This window comes from Amblyomma americanum, chromosome 7 (genome assembly GCF_052857255.1).
Source record: "Amblyomma americanum isolate KBUSLIRL-KWMA chromosome 7, ASM5285725v1, whole genome shotgun sequence".
Taxonomy (NCBI): domain Eukaryota; kingdom Metazoa; phylum Arthropoda; class Arachnida; order Ixodida; family Ixodidae; genus Amblyomma; species Amblyomma americanum.
Window position 1 is genome coordinate 90,020,310 of NC_135503.1, and position 18,633 is coordinate 90,038,942.

Genomic DNA, 18,633 nt, shown 5'->3' on the forward strand with positions numbered 1-18,633 from the left:
TTTTTGTCATTTTTATTTGAATGTTTATTTTTCTGCGCATGTAATTTACTGAATATAGTTTATAAGACGTAATTCCATGTTCATGATGGAAATAAAACTTAAAGCCCAGAAAATTAAGAAACCTCACAAGAAGCTATTCACGTTCGGCTGGAAATTTTTGTTCAATACTTCAGAAATATATTTTTGTTAACGCTGAGAAACTGAATTTGTGCGAAGGCCGGAAGAGAGTATATAATATTGAAGGCCAAAGCAGGAAAAAAGCAAATTAGAGTTCTTAAGAAGGAGCAATCCTTCATGGTCAAGACATGGGCTGTGACGAACGGAACCGTAACTACTGCTGTCCCTGCTATTCGTCACGAGCAAAGAAGGAACGGACTGAGGACGCGGAAATGGGGAACCGAGAAAAGCCCTCCGGTGCACCGCAGCACCGCGTGGAAAGGAAACGCTCGCGCTGCGATACCCCTGAGGACAGGTTCCGAGCCTGATTCAATTACGCGGCGGTGCACGGGCCTTACAAATAAGCCCCCCTTCGAGGACCCCCTTGGACGGAGGCATTTCTCCAGCCTGGTCCTTTTTGGTAGCGCGCGGCTTTCTAATGAAAGCTTCCCTCTGCCTTCATCTTAATAGGATGGAGACTCCAAACCCTGACATTGAAGGAAAGGTAGGAAATCAAAGCCGGTGTGCGGCTAATGTAAATAAAGAACGAGGAATTGGACCCGAGAACACAGGGGGGATGGTTCAAGATAGCACGAGCCGTTTATTTTCTCGCAGTCTCTAGCAGCGGCCGTATAATAATTTCACCGGAATGCGACATTGCTTGCTTGTTTTCTATCCCTGTGCATGTTTGCTGCAGAAATGCAGGGATGTAGTCTCCCCGAGCCAACGGCGGCGCTCCGTGACGCGCCTATTTGTTAGCCGTTTTATTGCTTCGAAGGTGAGGACAGGGGCCATTTGTTGCGTGAATATAATGAAGTAGGCTTCATGACAGTGGAGGCATTTGGGGAGCAGAGGCGGGTAGTGGGAGGACGCCTTCTGAAGGATAAGGTGGGTGGCTTACGACCGCAGATGAGAGATGCATCTTTACCGGTGGGTGCCCGAAGATGTTTCCCTTCGAAGTTGCTTCCGGAAAAGGTGAGAGTGAAAGGCGCGCACGCACGCACGCGCACACACACACATACACACACACACACACACACACACACACACACACACACACACACACACACACACACACACACACACACACACACACACACACACACACACACACACACACACACACACACACACACACGCACGCACGCACGCACGCGCGCGCACGCACGCACACACACACACACACACACACACACACGCACGCACACACACACACACACACACACACACACACACACACACACACACACACACACACACACACACACACACACACACGCACGCACGCACGCACGCACGCACGCACACACACACGCACGCACGCACGCACGCACACACACACACACACACACACACACACACACACACACACACACACACACACACACACACGCACGCACGCACGCACGCACGCACACACACACGCACGCACGCACGCACGCACACACACACACACACACACACACACACACACACACACACACACACACACACACACACACACACACACACACACACACACAAACACGGCATTTTGCCGAAAGAGGACTGTACTTAAGCAGCGAGTGCACAAGATCCACGTTCACAATTTCGTGCACGCTGGAAAACCTCCCGTTGTCAAAATTAGTCTACAGCGCTCTTCAATGCTTGCTATAAGCAAGGTGTCGCTTGTGCACGCGAAAATATAAAGACCAAATCAGTAGTACTACGGTAGAAATCAATAGCTGCGACAGCTGTTTTGGGCCCGCCTTGGTAAATGGAGTGGGCGTGGAACATCCCCCCAGAGTGAATCAAAAGCATGGTAACTGCAGTTCGTAGCCCAGCCTCCCATTTGCAGCACCTTCTGTCCACCATGCCGTACAGCGGCCTCGCGGGAGAATCGATTGTAAGTGCACACGCTGCTCTCCTGTGTTGTGATCGCGATAAATTTTTAGGAGTATCGGATTCGCCCTGTTCAGGCTGCCTTGTGTGGTGTGCTTTAGGCGATGCGGGGTAGGCAATAGTAATTTTGTTCCTTGTTGAACTGCACACAATAATTTATGTTCAGGCTGTCAGCCGTGAAAACAACACGGCTTCCGCCAGGTGGTTGTTCTCAGCAGACGCGGCATCTTCGCGGTAATGTGTGTCCTTACGGTCGCATTGCCAAGATGATCTTGATGTTTAGCCAAGTTGGTACAGCAAACATTCGTTGTATCAGGCATTAAAATTCAAAATTAAAGATTAAAACATAATTGGACCCTTTGTAAACAGCAACGCGTTCATCAGTACATCGCAAGGTAGCAGCAACTTGCGTCTATCCTTTTTCTTGTTGACTTGCTTCGATGAAACAAAGGCCGCCATCGTCTGGAAACGTTGAATTAACGAACGTTAACTGTTTGGTTTACTAGACGAAGAAAGCGAAGAAGAACACGCCACTCGTCTCGAGAAACAGAATGTAATAAATAGCCTTTGAAGCGGGTTGGTATGCCACCATCCTTGGCTACGCGTGTACGCATGCCGCCTAGCGGAACGATCGCCGGCGAGCACCATCTATCAGAGAAATTACGATGCACGTCTATCCATTGTCGGGTGGCACCCCCTCAAGATACGTCCCAAACGGAATTTGCTTCATTTAGGGAGTTAAGGTGGGCCTAGAATTCGGCTTGCGGTGCGATATGATAACGCTTCAATTAGTAATTGCTTGTTTGCAATATTTACCTATTATTTATTTGTGCTTTTAATTTCTATATCACAACCCATAGAATTTTATTCGCCTACCAAATTCGGTATAGAACTGTCCTCGGATGGATGTTCGTTGTTGTCGGAGTATATATAGCGGAACGAATGCATAGTTGTATAGCGGTGCCGTAACGGGACAGTTTTCCTACCCGTTTTAGGCTATTTTTCGGTGATAGGTGGGGGGAGGGAGAGAAGAGATGAGAGGGCACAACCAATTTTAATGGCCGCCTTCTTGGATTCGAGAAACTGAAATTATGCCGCCATTTCGTCCCCTTACGTCATACTTGCATAGTTCCACCTCTATACACCATATTGGTACGTGATGTCATTATTGGCACGCAGCAGGTGGTTGTTTCTACAATGGTATTGTAGATGACGCTACAAGTCTCAAGCGAGATGCGCTCTTTTCTAGTTTCAGCCACAAATGGCGCTTTGATCTTAGGGTGGTAGGAGAGCTCACGAAATCTCGAAACGCAATGAGTAGTTGCAGCCACAGATGGCGCTGTGATCAAGGGTTGTAGCAGACCCCACGAAATCTCGAAACGTGATGAGCAAGAGCTAACTCTCTTAAAAGCAGCCCAGCAGGAAACAGTAGGGAAACAAAGGCGACTCACATGGTGCGCCAGCGATTGTGGGTTTACGCTCCCGTTCCTTTAACGTCTCTTTCTTCTGTCCCACTTTCATCTGCACACGGCATTATTAGTACCATAGTTGGCACCAATTAGATAAGCGAGCGTACTTACTCTTGATAGTCTTGGAGCCACTCAGTACAAATGCTGTTACTTTTGCTACTGAAAGAAGGGGAAAGGGGGGGCTGAGATAAGTTTTCATGCATCTAGTTTGTATTGTTTCATGGTGGCTGCAACGTGGGTGCAATTTGCCCTTCCTTTCCTATTTTTCGCGTCTTTATGGTACGTAAAAATATCGAGAAGACCGAACTAGAAAAACAACAAGGGACGTTTTGTCAGTAACTTTGTACCGAACGCAAGCAAAAAAATCCGCAAAACACACAGCGACGTCGACATTTCCCCAAAACGACAAATAACATCAAACTTCTCCTAAACTAATCAAGTAGCAGCTTTTTAAGCATGAACCGCTTTCATGTCTTATTCTCAGCTAACTCAAGCCAACATCGTCCGGAACCGATGAAAAAGCTGAGGCGGAATACTAACGGTTACTCCTGGCAGCAAATGTTTACGGGACGAGATTGTGCGGAAAAAAACGTTTCGCAGGCACCATGACATACTCCAATCACCCGAAATGTGCCCAGGTGTAAGGGCTCGTGCGTGTTCTACGCTTTGCCAGTAACATCATGCCACTTGGTCGGGGAGAAGTGCTACCATATCTCTTTTTTGGGAATATGTGTTCGGTATGATTTTACTGTCACTTGCATACGAAGCCAAACTTGTCCGAAACCTTCCGAACGTTTCTGCAAGAATGAAGGCTAGCAAAAAAAAACATTGATTCCCTAGTAGCACCCGATCCAATGCCTTCAACAACATAGAAATTTCGTTTTCGTATGCTTTAAATCACTCGACCATCGTCGCAACCCCGTGCTGTAAGCCGTCGTCTTTCTCATCTCACATCTGTTCGTCGTGCGCTTTTAAACGCCAGCAGCCAGCAGTGCTTTCGCATGGCAAGTGAGCCGGTGGAGTCAATAAATATAAAGAGTTCACTATGTCGCAAATCAACCTTTATGTTCTGCACAGGAAGGTGACAGGCGGCCATGTCGGCCAAACGTGTCGATAAGACCAATGAACAGTGGTCGAACGCTAACGCGCGTCGGACAGCACACGCAGAGATGATAGCTCGGCGCGCTGCCCATCACGAAAAACCGCGAGTTGCCTAACGCCGCGTAACATAAAAAATTAAAATCAGCGAAGGGAGCCGCATACGTTTTCTAGTTAAGAAAAGCGGTGATGGGAGAGACAGTTCATGCCGCGAAAGCAGCCACGGAGAGCATGCGTTGTCCCTACACCCTAAAGAAGGAGGAATAAGGGAGTAAGCTGTCTTTTACCGCCTTCCTTTTATAAAAAGAAGTGCGCTAGAGAACAGCTTACTCCCTTTTTACTCCCATATAAGCGTATTTTTGTTAAGAGTAAATCGAAGAACTCAAGTGGGCGAAGACAAGGGCTACAGTTTATGAGCCATCGTGGAATGCGCTCCACATTCTCTGCTGGGCATTTCATTTTGCACGTGCCCCACAAGGGAAGGTTAGGTGTTTTTCTTCGGCTGCACTTTATCTAGAAATTAGTTTTCTTGCCTGGTGATCATGATTTTGTAATGGTTCTTCTCACCGTTGCTCTATATTCACTAACTTCCTTATCTACACGCGCCAGGGCTAGTGTCTCAGATTGTGCAAGTCTATAGGCCAACGTCTCTTCTCGCCCAGTGACTCGTGGCAAGACCGCTAGTCGGTGGTTAAGTTTCTCTTTTGAACTCCCAACTCAAAACCACAGGTGCGCTGGCCATTAAACTGTCGCTCTGAATATGAATAAATTGTTTCGTCAAATGGTACAAAGGGTCATGTTATTGCATGCAAGGCTTTACAGTGCACGCCGGAAATTTCTAAAGAAGTTCCAGAGGCAACGATTGATGCAGTGCCCGCTGATAAGGATCGCTTTATTTGCCGAACTCGACTGCAGCTCAAGAACTTTCGCTTCAAGTGCTTTTTTGTAACCGCTGCTCTCCCGGAGAAGACAGGATTACGGCCCTGTTGCGCGGGGTAGCCTCTATAAACAACTGATCAATTTTTAGCCTAATTACAGTTTTTTTTTTATTTTATGTGCAAAACTCAGGAAAAAAACTTTGCGGCATCACCAGAATTTAAAGGATTAAGTGGCGTACTGTACTGCGAGCTTTTTAGTCACTTGCGGCACATAATCTTGACTTAACTGGCGTCATGTATCGCCAGGCATGCCAGGAAAAGATCTTTAAGTACATTAGGTGACACTAAAAATTTGATTACGATAATTTCGTTAGTGACGTCAAGCAGAATGTGATCATTGGACATTTAGCTCGAGAAATGCAAACAGAGTTTCAAAAGGCGCTTTACTCGCAACGAAGAAAACGTTTAAAAACTTATCATCTACCATGGTTACTCGGTGGATTTACTGTTCACTTGCTGACCCAAAGGTGCAGGGTTCGGTCCCGAGCGCTCGAGCCGAACTTCTATGAAAGACAGAAATAAAAACTGACGTGCGCTATGCGGTGTAATCGCGCGTTAAAGAATCCCACGTGGTATAACTTACTACGGCTTCACCAGAGCACAGGTGTCGCTTCGAGTAGTTAAGCCCAGACATTCTCAATTCAAAAAGTATCAGGGTCCTAGACCAAAGTTTAGAAATAGACGTACACAGCCCCACCTTTACCCACCAGATCAACTGTGCTGCAAATCTGTTTTGTTGTGTTTTTTTTCTTCGCCGCCTTTCATAACGCATATTTAAAACAAATGCTGTAGTTTGCCTTTTTCACAGTTGTGAACTTCCTTGGAGCACTTTGTTGATTTTTAGTTCTTCCATCTTGGCTCCTTAGCGTTCTGTTTCACTCACGGTCGAGCATCGATAACGAATGCGGCGTTTTTTTTCTCTGTTCGCGTTTGCTTGGTGAGCACGTCCGCTCTCTCTCAACCACTTGCTGTAGGTCGCTTGCCCCGTGGCTTCATTAGTGCACCATCTCGATCGCTGGGAAGCCAACTGTTTTAATGGTGGCCTCCATGCACAGCCAAACTTAGTGGATGGAAGGGACATCGTTAGTTAGAATGTATACCGTAAAGTTTGTAATGAAGGTTGTATGTGCTAAGGGAGCTTAACGTACAGAATGCGCACATGGGCAATGAGAGAAGCCGTATTGAAGGACTTTGTGTTTTTTTCGACCACCTGGGATCCTTTAACGAGCACTGACATTGCATAGCGCACGGATGTCTTTTGCACTTAGCAACCACCGAAATGTGGCCGCGGGATAAGGATTAGATCCGACCTCAGGTTCGGGTGCCGAATGCCAAACCTAGAAAGGCGCGTCGGCCTGCAGGCGCTGAAAGCATAGTTTTGGCTGCATCGCGTGATGTGCATCGGATAATCTTCTGAACATGCTGCCTTCAGGAGCACAGCTGCTCTCAGGGCCACAGCTGCCCCTAGGAATCCAGGGTTTACGACAAGGATGTCGAAACTTTTTGGCGCAAGGGCAACATATCGCTATACACAGCTCAAGGTTAATCGCACATTTGCCGCAGCAGTTGAATAGAAGGGTTGATATTTCACTTCACTGAAAGCTCTTTTACAAACACGGTTGTTACAAGAACACCCGATGTCTCAATGGCGTCTAAGGGGGCCTTATTTTTCGACTCCAAAGGTAAGCCCTCGCTCTAGAACTCTTACCGAAAGAGGTGCAGTAAGGATACAGGCCATTAGGAGTTCTGAAGAACAAGACCTGAAGCTACACGGCGAGGGCGAAGTACACAATCAAATACAGGCACGCCCACCAACGCCTTATCATGGCCTCAGTATTGGATTCGTCGCACTGACTTTATTGCTTAAGGTCAAGACCATTCAATAAGATGGAAAATCGGGCTAGCTGGAGGCTGGTCATGACAAAAATACGTGGGCCCAAACTAACCAAGGCACAAAGAAAAAGAAAACACAGGACACGCGTCGTCTCACAACTGGTTTATTGGAAAAAAAAGCACGTTTGCTTAAACACAGCAACACAACAACCAAACAAAGCCCTAAAACACGTAAAGGTAATCAGTACTACTGAAAAAAAGCAAAAACAAAATTAAGATCTCCAGATATAACCTACTTCTGTTTTTGTTATTGATATCGATGGCGTGCTTACACAATTGCCGCACGAGGCGATGTAGAATGCTTTGGTGATATGACGCGGGTGACGAAACAAAACTTCTATTTCTTGAAATAAAGGTCGACAGTTCCTGCATTCCCGGCCATGCTGAGCTACTCCAGACATGCTATCTTTGTTACGCTCTCAAAGGCAAACGTTAAGACACCGCCCGGTCGGACATATACATACTCGCCCACACAGGAAGAGAATTTTGTAGACCACACCAGACTGACGCTGCTCAAACTTCATTCTGTGTTTGATCATGCAGGTTTGGGAGCCATGATTTAACTTTTTCTGTTTTTTTTTTTGCACAAAGGCGCATAACCTACCTAATCATACGGACACGGAAAGAGCTACATTGACATATTTTTAAAGTGGTGGATATACGAAATAACGGTATATTTTCTGGTATTGTGCTTGCTGCGAGAAGGACGGCCTTCTGACCATTTCATTGGTTTTGTGCAAGACTGAATGATGACGTATACTGGGACGCCTGCTTTTGATAATCTGGAAACTTGAGCGTTAAAGCCATCTCGCAGAGTATGAACTAAGGTTTTTTTTAGGCTGGACCTCAGGCATGAGACAAAAATTTCACTCTTCACGACTTTAGAATGTTTGGAACTGAGTTAAGAATCGGCTTTTCCACGATATACGAGACAGATACTGCGCCGTTTCCTTTCCCCCCAAAACCAATTAATAATAATAATAATTACCAGGGAGAATACTGCCAGCAGGTATGAACAGAATTAACGTATAGAGCAATGTCTAGAAACTGCTGCTCATCTGCTTTCGGCAATTTTAGGGTGAAGTATAGGTCTGAGCCGCACTCTTTGAAAGCTTTCAGGATGTTCACCACGCGGTCGCTGCAGCCAGCTCTGTCAACTAATATCGAAATATCTTCTACGTAGCGGGAGATAAGCTTGTGCTTGCCTTCTTGTGCATGCCTCCTAATCTCTGGCTAAGCTCGCGATCGACCTCACTGAAAACAATACTGCTTAGCATGGGTGCAACTGGCAAACCCATGCAAACACCAGACTTCTGTATGTACAGTTTTTCATGTCGACCAACAATATGGACTGAAGGTACAATGTCAGTATTACTAAGAATACTTGTTTAAGGATACCAGATTCATGCAGAAACTCCAGCTGGTCATTATCCTCCGTCGAACATGACTTCACGGAAGACAAAACTCGATCCTGAGGTAATGAATAATACATGTCCTCAATGTCGATGCTAAATGCATATACTGTGCCAGGATTATAACCTATGAGAAAGGCAACAACTGCATCTGAATTGGAAATACCAAAAAGATCCACTTCGGTCAAATTTGGAAGATGTTTTTGAAGGTACATTATTAATTGATTCGGCCAAGTTCCTCTTTCAGAAATCATGGTTCTGAGAGGAATTTCAACCTTATGCGTCTTATCCAAAAAAAATACATGAAGGCGGTAATAAACTTCCTCTTTGAGCGCATCGCACCTACATAGGACCTACATAGTACATAGCTCGTTTCCGAATTTTAGGAGCCTGGACCATCACTTCCTTAAAATTCTCCTGGATAGGAGCAAGTGCGTTGTTGTTTTACATGCTATTTGGGATAATAGTGAAATCCCCTTCCTTATCAGACACTAGAATAATTTGGTTATTTTTCAGTAGCCATTTTGCCATAGATCCCTCTTTATTGCTCCGACTTGCCGTTCCTGTGATCCGTTCCAACGCATCGACGCACTCGAAAATTCAGCGCGGCCCATAATACTGAGAGGTGAGCCGGGCGATGGTTCTCGCCATAACGATTTTCTCAGCAGGATTCAGAGAAGGCTGGGAGCTGAATTTAGGTCCCAACTGCAGAGTTCGCCAATGTTCTTCGGGGATGACCACTTTCCCGACGTTAATGAAGTTTCCGTTTGGTGGACCAGATTTCTTCTTCTTAGTGGGGAGCGTCGGGCATACCGAGGTCCAAACGAATTCGGCGATCTGTTCAGTGGTGGTGCACCATGTACTGGTGGCTGCTGGGGAATCTGTTGGCAGGCGCTAAGAAATAACATGTAGTCCTGAGGTGATCTTTCAAAAAACCGACATGATATCGCAATGATGTGCTTTTTTTCAATGAACCAGTTGTGAGACGCCGCGTGTCATGTGTCTTCTTCTTCTTTGTGCTTCGTTTAGTTTGCGCCCACTTTTTTCCATCATGTCAACACTGTTATCCGTAGCTTTCTCTTACCCTATCCCTACCATGCATTATTGAAGCGATATTATCCCTTGTGGTTTTAGCAGGAAGCCTCATGTTGCCCGGCGTATTCGCCAAGATTGAAAATTACTTACCGTTAGTTACATGTAGTGTCCTGTAAATATAGAAGCGCGCTTATAATTGCTTGGATTGCAGTGAAGCCTGTCGTATACTCAACAGTTTAAACACAACAGTGGTTATCGACAATTCGATAACTCTATGATATCATCATTATGAAATGCTTGCTTCACGTTTAGCTGCACTTTTCGTACACTACGTTCAGAGCATGTTGTGTAAATTCACAAACAATTTCCTTTTTTCTTCCTGCGCTGCTTCATGGTTATTCATTAGAATGTTAGGAAGCATCGTTTAGAGCGCCGATGACTCCTTGTGGAACGAAAAAAACCCACCTGATTTGTTTGTTGATGCCGATACACATTACTTTTTCCTGCGGCCAGGCGCATTCTGCGTGGTCTCGCATATTCGATTAGCCTTCCAGACCAGCGAAAACTTACAACAAGAATGTGAACGCGCCGGTGCGTGTGCAGAGCTATTTTCACAGCTGAACATTACTGAACAGTACCGAGTGCCAGAAACACATGTACGCACCAGGTTGGTACTTTCTTGGCAGGCTTTTAGAATACATTATAGGAATAGCTGCTCAAAAGAAAATCCCCCCATGCGCGTTCTACTGTATACAAGTAATCAATATAGCAGTGATCTATGCCAGTTCTCATGACTACGGATTCAGTTTATCTAGTGTACTTCAAGGTTTTCTAAATCCAGCCCTGGAAGAGCTTGCATAAGACACATAAATTCACGACAAAGTTGTAAATAAAATCACAGTTGAGCTTTAAGTGCATTGTTGCCGCACTTAAGCACCAGCGGATTTCTTATACGCGATTGCATCAGACAGAGTTTAGCCGTTTGCATTAGCCTCAGGTTGCCTTGCAGCCTTGAGAATTACCATTGTCGAATGAATGGGGAGCAGTAGCAAAAAATAAATACACAGCAGTTCCAACTGTCCCTAGAAACGCTCTGGATTTATAGCAACTAATTCATATTAAGGGAATGAAGTTTTTATGTCTTTAGCACAAGAAAACTACACTGGAAAGACGTAGCAGCGGAAGCTCGAGATCCCTCTTGGGCTCTATAGAAACCTGCAAAGAAGTCAAATAAAATGGCGTGGTTCTTGCAAGCGGCGACCGGAAGGAAGTAAACGAGAAATGGCGCTGAGCGCTCAACAAAAGAGAAATTTGACAGCTATGGGGGAAGAAACGTACAGGCCACAAGTATAGCGGATCTGCAGTGCCGATCAGCCGCTTCCGCCACCTGCTTTTTCTTCCAACAGCCTCTCCTGCCGACCGCGAAGTGCCCGGCAGACAGGAAGGAAACTCTTTTTGTGGTCGTCGGCGGAGTATCCTCGATGACCACGGACTTCTCACTGAGCATTACAGCTGAAAATGTTCGCGTCTTTGGAGGCTTTTGAAACGAAATTTTAAGGCGAATTAGATGTGTTTTTTTTGTGCACTTAATGAATTTTTGTGTTTAATGTTTAATTCTAACAAAATATAACACCGCACATTGATAGCAGCAGAAGGAGTAGTGCTCGAACCATAAAAGAAGCCTTGGCTTGTGCTTAGTACGTCTGGAGAGTGGCCGAACCGCTCAGTGTTGTCTTCAGTGGCCCTGTTGGATGCGGAAATGCTTTCGTTTTACGCATGGCCAATAGAGCTAAAGCTCGTTACTTCATCGTCTTCCAGACGGTGGCAGCCGTTTTTAACTTTCTTAATTTTTTATTTCTCAAGCTCCACACGCTTCCTTCTGAAGTGCGGATCGCCAGCACTACCAGGCCAACGACGATACCCTAGCAAGAAGAATTTCGTTGTTGGGCAGTTGTTGCTTCTGTTGAGTGTGCAATGTTTCAGTATTCTAGCGTAGGTTTTCTGCTCAAAAACTTTTGCCTCCCCCCGACATCCCACGGCTTCTCCCTTTTTTATGTTTGCATTTCGGTTCTCTAACCTCCTACGCTTTTCCCGTATATCAGTACCACGCCACAATTGCTATCGATGCTAAACATAGCCAATTAGTTGTAGCGTGTCTGCAGGATCTGTTCCTGATCTTCTAGCTCTTGAAATATTACTTTGACAGAGCGGATATAAGTGCACTAATTCTCTGTGACCATACTTATAAAACATTTCAGTGGATACCAGCTGAGTGTGGCATTCAAGCGAACGAAAAAGCAGATGAAGTGGCCCGCAAAGGTCAACGTCACAAGTGGAAGAGGGTTTTCTTCACAAAATCAGATGCGCCCCAAATAGCTCAGAGGTATGTCTATGAAAAAAAAATCGGCTCTGGAGCTCGCCGCCACATAACTACCCATGTCTCCACTTACTCGACCCACATCTCAGATCTTGTCTACCACCCAGTCTTCCACGCAGTCTTTAGACTGTCTGTCATCGTCTCCGTTTGAACGCCGCTTTTACAGAAAATTTGTAGTGCCATTTTTGAAAAGTGAACCGTCGCCATTGCGACAGCTGCGGCTCTGTATAAGCACGAAAACTCACTACTATAACGCACTACGATACAGCGTATGCTGAGGAGCCTGCGCACTAGGAACATTATATGGAGCCGCTCACCAAAGTGTTTTAACAGCCGAATGTGTGTTAGATCCCAAGCCTGCTTTATGCAACAGAGACGTGCAATAAACATTTTATTTCTCTATTTAGACGACGTTTGTAGACTAGACAAACTCTAATATTTGCTGAAATCTCACAAATATGAACTCCTCATGCATGTGAGCTTGGTCATTCCTTTTGTAGGACTTTGCACGTCATAATTTAATATACTGTAGCATTGCTCATTGATGCACACGAACCCACATTCAGTGTCGATTTATTTGTATTATTTTCTTTATTGTTTCATTCCTCTGACTTCCTTTACTTATTTATAAATTTGCGCGCCTCTCTCCTCCTATCTTTCTATCCCCAACTCCTTTCCCCACGCAGAGTAACTTTTCGTGCGGGCTAAAATCTCTGCTTTATCAATAAAAAGTTATTTTCTTTTTCTATCTCTGTGACCATACTCACGAGGTCGCTACGATACCGCTGTCACGTATCTTGTACCCATGGTGCTATTAAACTAGGCTCCTTAGCAACCTGTGTAAAACGAAAATCAAACTGCGTCCGGCTCTTCCACGTTCCATGTATGTAACTTTCTGCAGTACATACGCAGAGTACACGGAGCATTAGGAAAAAATTATGTCCGCCATCTTCAAATTTTCATGAATAGTTCTGTGGACAATGTGAAACAAATTAGCGCAGCGGCTTTTTACATTCCTTCTTTGGATTGTAAGTGGTCTGTACACTTTACAGCTGTCGTATCCTCCACAACGGACGAAAGTGTTGCTATTGAGGTGGCTTTACAGAAGTTAGGGTCTTGTCCGGCTCAACCTGTTGTCATCCTAACCGATTCAAAATCTCCCCTTCAGAGGTTAGAGCACGGTTTCCCTACTGACGCCTTGTCTATAAGCTCTCTAAGCTTGGTGCAGAATCTGCACAGCAGAGGCTTTACTCTACATTTCCAATGGGTACCCTCTCACATAAGAGTTAGAGGCATTGAGGTGGCAGACGGTCTCGCCCATAAAGTTCTGTCAAGAAATTCTTCAAAAAAAGTTCCTCAAGATGAAAAAAAGACTTCAGAGAAACGGGGCTCGATCATCTGAGTACCCTGTGGAGTGCGCCCCACAAACCATGTGTGACTAAGATACTGAGAAGATCCCAGGCCACTCTACTGCATCGAATTCGCATGGACTCTGCTCGTACTCCTGCCTGGATGCATACGACGGGCATGACATCGTCTCCGCTCTGCTCTTTATGTGGTGTGTGGGGATATCGAACATTATATTATGTACTACCCAGAGTACAACGCGGAAAGGCATGTGATGTTCGCTTCCTTCAAGAAGACAGGAACCCTTAACAGTACAGTTCAGGACATTGTCTGCCCGAGTGGAAACCAAACAGGCAGAAGGGAGGCTGTACACCTTCTTTAAACATTTCTGCAGGACACTTATCTTGTCTCTAAATGACGACAGCAGGAACAGAATAAGGTCTACTGTGATTGCAAGTGTGCGTAGATGGTGTCTTCTGTAGTGGACTATGTTATACTGTGAGTGAATATGTGGATGGATGGTGGCACTGCAATGGAATATGTTCTATTGTGACTGAATATGTGCATAGATGGTGACATCTCGAGTGGACTATGTTCTACTGTGTGCGAATGTGTGCATAGACGGTGACTGCGGTAGTGGAATATGTACTGTAATGAGTGACTGTGCGCTTCGCGGGGCAGATCCGACAGGTTTTAGGTCATTATTAACATATAAATGACGCTACGGGGGAGCAATTGCCGGCAGAAAACGCAAGGCTAATCCCACCTGTAGCATACAACTCAACTCAGCTCAACTCAACTAAACTACACGGAAGCGGTAACCGTCGGTCAGACTTCCGACCATGAGGATGCAGACGCTTTGGTATAAATTGTTTGAGGACTGCGGCAAAAATTAATTTACTGCTTTATTGAATACCTGATCGATTGATTTGTTTATAGTGTCTAATTCTTTCATTCATTGACCGATTGATTCATTGATGTACTGATGGATAAAATGATTGACTTATTTATTCATGGATTGATTTAGCTCTTTATCAAGGCCATATTTAGAGTCTGATGCTGGGAGACCATTGCGTTTTTGGTTGTAGACAGGCATGAAGGGCGAGTACATCGGTTCGAATAACCACGAGCTGTATTATTTTGGAGTATGTTCAATTTTCTTCACATTCATTGTAAGAGCATAATGTTCGTATGCTTGAATACGCTCAGAGAAGGATCCATACCTAGCAATTCTGGATACCCAGCAATTCTGGACAAAAGCAATTTACAACGGGAATTGTTGACTTCTTTTTACGTGTTCTTGTGATATTTGAGCGAATCTTCAATGTGATTAAAAATAAACTGTCCATAGCGCTTAAGTACCGCCATGTTGTATAGGATGTATGCGTGTACTATCTGTAACAATGCTTCTCTTTTTTGAACTAGCTCTCTGCTGTACTGCTGTAGGTTGCTCCTTTTGTTGCGGGGGCAGAGACCTCGTCAGGCCACTATGCCTTTAGTCTCTGCCGCCCGCAGGATGATGTGATTTTCCTGCAAATAAAAACTGACTGACTGACTTACTGAAAAAATAGTTTACGAACGTAGTTTTTTCATATATTGTAGATAGCACTATAGCACTCAATATATCCGCAGATCTCTCCTCGGCAGGCTTGCAGTGTTTTGCTATTAACGCTTTTGCTAATCTAAACACGTTCGCTTTCGGGTTTAAATAGTAGTTTTAACTGCTCAATGAGACCGATGGATAAAATTTACAAGGATGATTTTTTCAAGCATCAGACGAATAGATTATTACCTTCAATATTTTGATAGCAGTACCTTATAATCTTCCAATACTAGAAATTTTTATCCAGGAAAACTGGACTTGTCTTTGTGTGCCCATGTCGCTGACTCATCACGAGATGTTAAGAGTATTTGCATGATCAGGCACCAAATACAAGGAACCAGTCACGAGTAACTGCTGTTATGAAAACACGCCCACTACTGACATAGAAGCTAAACTGTTTTTATTTCCGTGTGCAAAGCAGCCCATTTTTAATGGAGGATGGAATCGTACTACTGCGGCATGAAACGGTGAGGTACGGGTTTTATTCTGGCAAGAGAACATGCTTAAGTGTCTGTAAAAAAAAAGCAAGCGTTGACACGCAGTGAAGAAAGAGGTCTACATATATAACAAGCAAATACCCAGAATAACAGAGCGTGGGGAAAGAAGCGGTAAAAGGAGTGTCAAAACAAAGAAGAGTATGAATGGCGTAATTTGATAGGAATCAATTTCGACTACGATCTTGTAGGCAATGGGATAGTAAAAGATCACAAAAAGGAATCACTTTATATAATATAAGAGTCAGTGCGAGATGGGGGTGCCTTAGAACAAACAGCTATGAAAAGAAGAATGCTCCGAGTGACGATTTATGAAACATGTGGTGTAAGTGTAAACAAGCTACTAAACATACTTTATTCAAATGCGCAATCCAATTCATTAAAACACCCACTCACAGATCCGAGTGGGCCAAGAACCCGTGGATCACGTGGTAGCAGGCCGTACAAAATCGTCAGCGGTCACACACCGTCCTGAACGGCCCACAGGCTCGGGGCAGCCACTATCGCATTACAGATAGCATGCCCTCTTAATAGCCTGCATTTTATAGAGCTACCAGGACCTAAATCACACTTATTGACCTAGGGTAATACCAATGAGTTGTAATAGTTACGAGGTAGTACCCGCAACGAAGAATGAGGAAGACGGCTTTAAACTGTGCTATATACTTGGAAAGCTAACGCAAATTTAGATGTCGCAGTTCATGTGCCCCTCGTGTGTGTATTAGCTCTCAAAAACTTGAATTCGCTTTATCTTTCGTGGATGGCATCATTTTGTGATTCAATCCTGACAGGGCCTGTTATGAAATATGAAGAGAGCAGCATGAGATAGGGCGCAAATAAGCCTAATGCTATCTGAAAATTAGAGGAGTAAAAAGACAAGGGCCGAGCATGCAACGTGTTGAACACATAGTTGATGGTCCATTAGGGCAGCGGTGCGCATTTCTGAAGACGTAGAGCACAGCATGAAGAGGCAGAGCATCAAGTGGGAGGTGAGACTTGCGCATTGGTCGTATTAGGGCGGCCGCACTTGGCGTAGGACAGCGATAATTGGAGATACGCCGAGAGGCGTTTGTCTTGCAGGGCAATAACTGTTGTGGCAGCTACGACCACCACGATCATGGCTATGATCATTATAAATCCTTCTTTGACTGGGGTTCGCGTACGGGATGATCATAACGCGAAACGAGGCAACAGCTTAGAAACATTCATTCATCAGTCAATATTGCTTGCCAGAAAGCTATAGTACCTGATTCGATATTTTCACATTATTCCTTCACTAGTTTGTTTGATAAGATTTCACATATTTGCAATATTATGTACATGTAACAGTCTAAGTTGATAAAACTGGCAAATGTTTCACAGGCCACACGCATTGGTGTGCATAGAGCTTTTAAAACAGGAAGCAAAACTGAAAAACACAACAATCTGTATTTCACATTAGCATTTTGTACTTCAACAGGTGTGTTCGTTCTTGTATAATATATGATATATAATATAATATTACTATTTACTGTAGTAGTCTGTAGGCTCAAGGAGGAAGACGAAGCAAGCCTCCTGATGAGGCCTACGCCCCGTATTATACATCGAACACGGAGGCCGAATGGAGAAAAAAAAAAGAAAACACTTTGAAAACAATGAACAAAAATTATCACAATAGAAGTAGTGAACACTGATAAACGATGCAAAAGATACTTAACAACAAATGGCAGTAAACAAAAACAGTTTTATAATATGCACATTCGGGTAGAAAAGGAAACAACGCACGAGACTAAGTATAGAGTTAGAAGAAATTTATAGAGGAGGAAAAAGAATCTTCAGTTTTTTCTTAAACCAAATTACACTGTGACTTTCTACAGTGATTTCTACAAGAGACTTACACAAAGATACAATCTGGTTATCTATACTTTGTTTTCTATATGTGTTCTAGGCCTTACATTGGATAGGCCAACCGCACGTAAACTATACGTAACATTTATTGAATTATAAGCATTTTGCAAAAGAAATATTGCATGGCATTTGGGCTGCCTCGCTTTCTGCCAACCTGTTTATGCCCGAGCTGTTTGAGGTTATTTGGAATCGCCCGTAGTGCTTTCCAAATAAAAATAAAAAAGGTCATGGTGAAGAAAATGTTTGAGAATGAGCGGCCGCTTTCGATGCAGGATGAGAGCACACAGCCTAACACACATCCCAATGAAGAAAGTGGGCCCTTGCATATCCAACAATCTTTTCTGGTGCATTTCCTGGACTGATGAGAGTTTTGGCCTGCCTTCAGGAGAAATTTCGATTGCTCGTAAGGAGTAAAAGCGATAGGACGAATGGATGGCATGTAGATATAACCCCGAAACTAACCAAAAAGTCCGTGCTCCTCAACAAATGTTCTTTACCATTTTTTTTTTCAATCGGAGTGAATATCTAACAGCTTCGCCAAAATAAGTGAACTTTAATTTAAAACCAAAACTGCAAGGAATAACAACACAAAACAAATAGTGCAGAAACAAAAGCGTTAGATTATAAATCTTTCAAATTGCGTGGCTCGAAAGTACACCATGCCTGGAACGTTAATAATTACGAATAACAGGAATATGTACACGAGTAGGGCAGAACCCGGCCATGCATCCTGTTGAGTCTCTGTATCAACCGTTAGATACACTTGAAAGAAAAACGTTTTCCCGCCTTTTCTCTCGTGTTGAACTCACAACAGCCCTTATTCTCTCACGAAGAAAGCAAAACTGTTAACGGGTGGCCGGTTGGCTGCCCTTTCGTCCCGCAAAAACACATTCTGCCGATGAACAGAAATAAAAAGGAACGTCAGGAAAGCCTGTATTCGCGGAAACACATAGCACCTCCAGTACTTTCCTGGCCACATGCTTGACATTCTTCGAGCAGTGCGACAGGTGTCGAGAGGGCACTTCAGCAGTTGTACAAAGAAC

General features: G+C 44.3%; 1 protein-coding gene across 1 annotated transcript in view; it reads right to left on the reverse strand.

Annotated features, from left to right (window-relative positions):
• LOC144097316 (glutamate receptor ionotropic, kainate 2-like) overlaps positions 1 to 18,633 on the reverse strand; it is a 481,864-nt gene that overhangs the window by 304,980 nt on the left and 158,251 nt on the right. The gene's annotated exons all lie outside the window — the stretch shown is intronic.